This window comes from Gavialis gangeticus, unplaced genomic scaffold (assembly GCF_001723915.1).
Source record: "Gavialis gangeticus isolate Ggan-Ray unplaced genomic scaffold, GavGan_comp1, whole genome shotgun sequence".
NCBI classification, from domain to species: domain Eukaryota; kingdom Metazoa; phylum Chordata; order Crocodylia; family Gavialidae; genus Gavialis; species Gavialis gangeticus.
Genome location: NW_017728992.1, coordinates 58,688,710 through 58,697,109, shown reverse-complemented (window position 1 = coordinate 58,697,109; position 8,400 = coordinate 58,688,710). Strand labels below are relative to the sequence as shown.

The 8,400-nt window shown below is 39.7% G+C and overlaps 1 protein-coding gene and 1 long non-coding RNA gene across 2 annotated transcripts in view; both read left to right on the top strand.

Annotated features, from left to right (window-relative positions):
* The window catches only part of LOC109301798, a 14,205-nt gene extending 6,116 nt beyond the window's left edge, over positions 1 to 8,089 (top strand). Inside the window, exons 2-3 of the long non-coding RNA XR_002098631.1 lie at positions 6,105 to 6,116; positions 7,779 to 8,089. This is a non-coding gene — a long non-coding RNA (uncharacterized LOC109301798). The remainder of the gene's footprint in view (positions 1 to 6,104; positions 6,117 to 7,778) is intronic.
* JARID2 (jumonji and AT-rich interaction domain containing 2) overlaps positions 1 to 8,400 on the top strand; it is a 410,278-nt gene that overhangs the window by 47,287 nt on the left and 354,591 nt on the right. The window lies entirely within an intron of this gene.

Below are 8,400 nucleotides of genomic sequence, written 5' to 3'. Positions count from 1 at the left end.
TTTTCCCAGGGTTTAAGTACATAAAAACAATTACCATTTACAATTCAAAATCATGGGAACATGTTCTGTATTTAAAACTTCAGTGGAAACAGGTTGCAAGTCCCATTTCCCTTGATTCCACATTGGTTTGTCACACCAAAGGTTTAAGTTTTTTTTTTTTTTTTTTTTTTTTTTTTTTTTTTTTTTTTTTTTTTTTTTTTTTTTTAAAGGTAATGTGTTCTAAATGTGTCAGAGACTGCATTTAAAACTTCATGCATTTTGGGGGTTTTTGAGCCTTTGGCTTACCATTGAACCATATTGTCAGCTTTTTCATTGCAGCCAGGAGGACTATAATCATAGATACTTTTAGATTAATCAAATATTCTTGAGTAATAATTGTATGACTCCAGGAACAGAAGCTTTAAGGAAGACATCATCTATCATGAGACTCCTGGCAACACCTGTAACATGCATATTTGTTTTGGCCTCTACAAACCTGTAACATTTCCCAACATGAATTTGAGGCAATATTTCACCTGCCTCTCTTTTTTTTTGAGCTTTGCTTATACTAAGTGGAACTGAACCTTTATTTCCCCCCTCCCCGCCCAGTGGCATAGCTGCCAGAGAGGGAGAGAAGTGCCTTGTACAACATTTCATCCAAATAACCGTCCCTGTAACCTAATTCTCTCCATCATCAGATTATGGCAAGTCGTGTGTGAGGACTTTCTTACAGGAGCACAAATGAAATGACATTTCAACCTCAGTGACTTTATTCCTCCTTAAGATGACTGGGTTAGTCTGTGACTGGACAGCAGTCAATTACTGCCCTTTATTATGTTTTAAGAAATACTATGTGAGTTTGCCTGTCCTCTGGTTTAGAAAGGGAGATTGTTTGTATGTTTTTTCGGGTCATCACTTGGAAGTATGGCAGATTGCTTTTGAAAGGAGTCACCTCTTGTTCATACATGTGAACCACATTTACTATTGATCTGGTTGTGAATAAAGATGGCTAGCTTTTTTTTTTTTTTTGCTTTGCTCTGTTTCTAACTTCTAATTTGTGGAAAGCTGGGGTGTGGTGGTGGAGGAGGGGGAGTGGAAAATCAGCAAAAGATTGAACCTGTAGCCTAGCAGGGCTTGTAAAGGGAAGTCGTCGCCATCATCTGTTGGTCGTATACATAACTTGATTTGGCTGGTAAATCCTGACACCTTCGCAGGTTTTCCACAACCTTCCTCACTGCTCTGAATGCACAGGCAGTGCTTTCCCGGTAGTCCTGTGAGTTAGCTATGATCTCTCTCTCTGTGAAGGCTGTCTTGACAAAACCTTTCCTATGGTTATCTCCCACTGGATCTGCTGTGTTATGTACCTTTTACCTTCCTGACTTAGCAGTTGTCACCATCTAGAAGCTGACGCTTGTCAGAACAAAGAATTCATGAGCAAAGATAGAAAAAATAGTAGCTCTTGCCAAGTTAGCTTTGGACAAGAGGTTTCTTATGGTGACTTCATTCCTACCATCACAAGCATAAAGAAGGTTTCAGTTATTAAAATCCTTTAGCAAACTCTAGGTTAAACAGAAAAACGTTTCCCCTGTGTAGTAATTGGATCAAAAATTGTACGTATTGTTCATTCCCTTCCTATTGGTAAATGTTTTTTTGCAATGAAATATAAACAAACCTGGATATATAAGATTTGTTAAAAGTAATTTTTCCTGAGTATCATGCTGTATAAATCCAGTCTGCAGAGAAAAGCCTCTAAAGCAAATAAGTGGTTTTAAGAAACACAAATCCTGTGCACTTTCTGGTAGAGGTTTTCTTTTATCTTGGAACACAATAAATTCCCCTCCATCTCATAAAGAGGCAAAATCTTTCTCTCTCTCTCTCTTTTCCCCCTCTGCCCCCCACCCCCAAGACAAACTTGGCAGTTAAATGAAGATACAGCTATCAAGAGGAAACTGTAAAATGATGAAGCAAACTAGTTGTGAATCTGCCAAAGGTGGCCAGCTGTATTGCTATTTCCAGCTAATTCTAAGCACTTGGAGTTTTCATCTTAATTAAAGACTAAAGGTATATTTACTGATCATTAGGATTGTTCCCTAGAACAGGTTTTATTTTATGCTTCAGGAGTGGGGGGTTGTTACAACATGCAGTAACTAACCATTAGTGTGTCTTTTCCCCATAGCCAGAGCATACAGGGCCCTGTGATTTTTTGAAAATTTAATTTGGACTGAGATACATTCCTGACGCAATGAAGCCAAATCAGTTTGACTTCGGTATTTGTATTAGATGGAACCACATTGGGTTTTTCGTTTTTTTCCTAGTTGTTTGGTTTTGGGAAAGAAGGTGTGAGTTTAACAGGGATGAAGGAAGGTATTTGTTGAAATGATTCATCTAAGTTCAGTTTGTGCAATCTTCTCTACACATCCATCTTCTATTCTTCCCACCCCGCAACTAGTCCTGCCTGTAAGAAATATTGTTGTTTGAGCAGAAATTGCCCATTGCTTTCCCTTCCTCAGGGCCTTAAAAAAAGCTTTCTAAAATTCAAAGGGAATGGGGACAGCAGAACAAGGCACCAGCTTTGTTACCTATTTAACAAAACTTAGTAAAGTTCCTGTGTGTCTTAACTACATATTTTTATCTTCTCTCAGCCCTATCCTCATGTACATGTATTAGAATCTGTTGTTTTTGGTTTTGATACTAAATTATAACCAGTGGGCATGTTTCAGGATGCCAAAAGAATGCTAAAGAAAAAAATCTACAACACACAATTATTCTCAATTTTTCAGTTAACTTATGATTGCTATGTTACTTGCCACTAAATCCCTTTTTAATGCATCTTCCTGATCAGTATTAAATAGGAAATATGAAGCCAGTTCTCTGCTGTGGGGCCTGTGACCAATTTAGTAGTTTCGATTTGGTTGAAGCAGAGTTTGTTTTGTTTTTATGAGTTGTGCTGATTTGTATTTTGAACAGATGCAAATTTGCTCTGCATCCATTGGAATGCGGTTTTGTGCTGTCTTGGTTGCCTTGGTCCCTCTCCATCCAGTACAGCTCCTAGAATGAGTTGATTCTGTCAGAAAGGCCACCTATGCACTGTAAGAGAAGAATGGTAGGACTGTGAATAATTTCATGCTTTTGCTAGTAACCTCCATCCAACTCTGGCAACTGAATAATGTTTGGCATGCACATACACAATTTAGAGCCCTCTTGTGTATGGATGGGATGTATTTCACAAGCCTATTTAGAGGACTTAAATTGTTCTTAAGATGGTAAATTTCTTTAGAGTAGACAAGGCCAGCGTGTGCTAAATCAATGAGTAACAGATACTTAAAAACAGAAAAGAAAAGAAGCTGTCTTATTTTCTACTCCTAGAGTTCAGTGTATTGTTCCACAGCTTGGCCTTCTCCAATATCATGTTAACAAAATCCTCTCCTCCTCTTCTCCTCCCCCCTCAATAACTACTTTCTCCCTCTTACCAAAAGTATCTTCCTTTTGCGTTGCCTTTTGTATGTTTGCCTGTGTTTTGGTTTTAAAGGATGAAATAGTTTTTTGTGCAGAACCCAGTAACTAACTGGCATTATTTTCTTGAAATGCCTATTTAGTGCGTAGTAAATCTCTCTGCCTGAAGTTGTTTCCCGGGCCTAAAACTGGAAACAAAGGACTTTCAATCTGAGCTGTGGTTTTGACTTCTGTCAGTCTGAGCTTGCTGTGGCTATGGAAAGAAGGCATGCAAATTCTCTCTTCAAGAAAGCGCACAAATGGTGTAGTTAAATTTAAAAAGTCTGGCTTGGTTTCTCAGCTGCAACAACTTGAACTGGGAGTCTGCATTTCAGGGTAGAACTCAAGTTTACTAGGTAGCTGCGTAAGTAGAGTGACCATACATCACAGTTTGGCCGGGGCAGCCCTGGATTTTGAAGGCTGGCCCCAATTAAAACGAGTCTTAGAATTGCAAGGGTGCGCGACCCAGTCCAGCAGAGAGGCAGAATGGGAGAACGGCATGGTGTGCCAGGCTGCTTTACCTCCCCGCTGGACTGCGCCTGTGCCCCTGCCTGCCAGCGTCTGCCACTGCCTGCAGCAGCACTGCTGACTTGAGATGGAGCAGTGTCCTGGTTTTTTATGGTCAGTCTATACTTAAGGCCTCTTACAGTTGGTGTCATGTACTAATTTAGGTAGGAGCTTCAAAAGAATAAACTTTAAAAAGGGGAAAGGGAAGACCAAACCAACCATTTTCCCTTTTATTGTATACATAAGTGAATTTCTCCTGCTGCATTGTTTGTACAAGGGATCTACAGTGCTACTAAGTTCTTACGCAAGCATGCGCATGCACCCACATATGTGCGCGTCCACACGCGCACGCACATGCACCTGTAGGCATGTATATAGTGAAGTCTTGTTGAATTTGGTGTCTAACTTGTAAAACCTCTTATTTGTGTGAGGCTTTTAGTGTTTTACATAAAACTCAGGAACAGTTGCTGCTGCTTAATTTGTAAATAAACCCATACATATCTAATATGCTGTTTAAATATGTCTGTGGGGCCTTGTTTTGAAATAGAGTTTGTGTTCTTGCATTTTCCCCATCCCTACTCAGAAATTGGCTGTGTTCAAAAATGCTTGTTGCTCTTCAGTGTAGAATTACTACATTGAAAGAAATGCATGGAAAACCTCTAGGAATATTTTTACCCTTTGGGTCTGCTATTTTGTCTTTAGATAACCTAGGTAGGTTTTGATTTATTTATGTAGTTATAATTATTGAATAAGTAAATACATTTTAATCCATTTTTGCTTTCTATCCTCCTTTTTCTTTATTGGTCTTCAAATTAATTTACACAATCAGAGGCTGGAATTCCTCTAAGTGATAACTTTGTTGCATAGTCCATACCTATGAGAACTTTGCTTCCAATCCATTTATTCATAAGAATTTGTGCTGAGGGATATACCCAGGAGGGGGCACAAGCTTCGCATATTGGCCTGAAATCCAGGTCTGTCTAAATCTGGTGTCATTTTCAATTTAATTGGTGATTGATCAAAGATTTCTGGATTTGAAAATCCTATTTGGAGAGATCCTGGTTATACTTGGCTCTTATGAAGCCATAAACTATACTAACAATTCAGATACAACAAGAGGTGATTCTTAACTGCTTGCAGGCAGGAGAGTAATGACAACATTTAAAAACAGAGATAGCTCATTTCGATCCCTTTCCATTTCAAGTTATGAATAAAATTTATAGGCCAATTATGGGGTGGAAGAATCTGTTTGAGAGACTGAGAAGCCACATGTTCTCACTGCAGCTTATGTTTTTGTGCGCGGAAGCAGGCCTTCTTGTAGCTCTTGTTCGCAGAGGTAATGCTGGATCATATAACCACATGGGAGTCTGGCAGTGCCTCCTGTAATTAACAGCACAAGGTCCACATTCTCAGCTTGGGACAGTTTTGAAGAAAGGTTAATACTGCCCAGGCCTACAAACTTACTGCTAATGAACTGCTCACGGTAATGTGGCGAGCAGCTTAAGCATGTAGGTTCAGCAAACAAAATATGGTAGAAAGCTTATATAATTAGCATCAGTGTTTTGTACAAAACACCACATCTACAATATAAACTGACTTGTCTCATTATGGGCTGTAGCTGTTACATGAATCTAATAAGACATGAATCTCCAAGACAGGAATAGGGGAATAAGAGGAGGCGTGAAATTGGATTAGAGTCTATAAACATAGATTGAATTTTGAACTCTTATGTTCCCAACCCCCAGCTAAACTAGAATTCGGGCTTCCCTTTCTCCTTCTTTTTTCTTCTCCCAAATAGATGTTTTATTCCAAGGTGTGGAAGCAGGAATATTATAAAGCAAGGATACTATCCCTGATTATGGATATTTTTTGTGAGTTTTCTTGGGCTGAAATGTTCGTCTTCTATTGAAACTTAATTGAGAGAGTTGTTTATTCTAAACTTCTAATGTGTATTAAAGATTCCTATTTTAAAGGATGAGAATGGATTAAATCTTATTTTTCTAGTGCACTGAAACTTATTTTTCTAACGCATGTAAATACCCACTTCCCTGCCTTTCTCTTGCTGTTGTCACTTGTCACTTCTGGGCAGTATATGTTCAGGTTTTTGTATGGAGAAAAAGGAGGAGAAAATACTAAAAGTTGATAGTGCAACACTGCAGTTCTTATTTTAGTTGCATAGGAATGGGAAAATATGGCACTAATGCCTCCAGAACAGCCCTTACTTTTGTCTCCATGATTATGTTCACTAGTAAGCCATGTTGTGTAGCATTTTTCAGCTTGCAATGAAAGAAACTGCTGTAATATATGCTATGATTGTACTGGGGTATTGGAAGGTTACCATGGGAATACTTATTGTTAATTTCCTGACTCCTGCACATTTTAATATTTCTACCATTAAAGCCTATTTTATGTAACGTATTAAAAATGTAAATAAAAAGCACAGGTTAAGAAATGCAAGTCAGATCGCTGGAAAAAATTCTGTAGGATAGCAGCCAGCAACCTTTTGGAGCTGCAGGTTCTTAACAATCTGGCTTGCATCTGATGTGGGCTAGTGTTGTGACCTAGCTACTGCCACTTCTTTTTGCCCCTCCTGTTTGCGCCATGGCCCCAGCTCCCAGCCATCCAACTCGGGTGCAGCAGCCCATGCTGCTGGAATGCCACCAAAGCCCTCTGATTCCTTTGGTTGGATCCAGTGGCTGTAGTCGCTGACCCTTGTTGTAGGATAATGTTTCCCAAGCTTTTCCAGCCCAAGGCACACTTGCATTCATAAACATTTTCTGCTGCACGCCTGTTAAAGCATTCCCCATCCTCATACCTATTGTAGCTCTTTGCTGTGGCAACATTCTGCAGCACACCTGTTCACTTCTAACAGCACACTTTTGTGCCATGGCACACTGGTTGGGGCACACTGTAGGAGATGAAACAGCACCTAAAATCTACTAGCTAAAGGCTGACCTTGTGAAAGCCATAAACTGAGTTGTTTGAGGGAAACTCCCAAAGCAGTCACCCTGGGGTTTGTGTCAAGGATGGTTAAATTTGAGCAACTGTAGTGGAGTGAAGAAGGAGAAAATACATTGCAGGGGCATAAGAGAAAAACGGCAAATAAAAGGGAGGAAAATCGAGAACTGAGGAGCAGCGTGGGAAAAAGAGAATTAAGGGCTACTGCATGGCAGATTTTTTTAAGTTATTTTTTGGGTGTTGTAGTTGGGAGGAGGAAGGATTAAAAAACACAGGGGCATATGAAAAAGGATGAAAAGTAGTTTTCCTCTTAAAAGAAAGGGAAGAAATGGAACTAAAGAAAGAGAGGAAGTAGCCTGAAGGAATATATTAATTGGATTAAAGCTGGTCAGAAAGGTAGGTCAGAGTTTTTGTGTATACGTAGTCATCTTGTCATCATTTAAAACTTTAAATATTGTCATTTCATTTTTTTATTATGTTCTAGCATCCTTTTTACTTAATCATCTTTCCATAAGCATTAGATAGTGTGACAGGAAAGAGGGAGAAAGAGAAGCTTATTCAGTCATATAAAAATATATGTAATTGAATCCAATCCTTATGCTGTGGTGTAATTTGAGGTGGAGAAGCGGCAAAATGTTCAATGGGGCAAGAATAAGAAATTAAGAGAATTATAAAAACAAAGGGCTTGAAGTGGGACAGAGGGATAGGTACCTCTTATGAAAAACATTAACAAATGATGGTGCTCTTCTTTTGCATGTTCTTCTTTTGTTTGAGGTTTTTAGAAATTATTGCACCAAGACACATCTGCCAATTGCCCACCAAGCCTTTTTCTGAATGCTGAGGCTAAGTACAGACAGTCAAAAAGACCAAGGCTGAATCTACTTAATCTTTGCAGGTTAGTTTTAAGCTATGTAGATTGAACCTGTAAGCGAGTGAACAAACATTCACTTTTAATTCTGGAAATGCAGCCACATGCCTGCAGTGGGGGTGGCCAGAAGCTGGGGTGTGCTAGAGCACACTTCTCTGTTTGACTGAAGCAGACAGTTTGGGGCAAGACCCACCTGACCACCCTGTGAGTGGGGGTTTGCAAGGGATGTGCAAAGCATCCTGGGATGCTGGGGGGCTCTGAGTTGACTTGAATTTGGAATGGATCTGGGACAGAAGTTCAATCGACTGATTAACCTATATCAGTTAAGTCTGATATTACATCTATCCAGTAGAGGTGCACCAATATATTGGCCCATGGCATATTGGCACTGATAAAAGGAAAATTGACATTATTGACAATCAGTTTTTTTGGGCCAGTGTGGCCAATAACGTCACCGAAAATGCTGCATGTATGTGGGCAGCTGCAGCATGTACATGGCCAGGAATGCAGCCCGGCAGCTTGGAGAGCAGCACCCAGCCAATTAAATCTGTATGTGTGTCGGTGGGGGGGGCAGATCAAGGCTCCCATGATGAGGG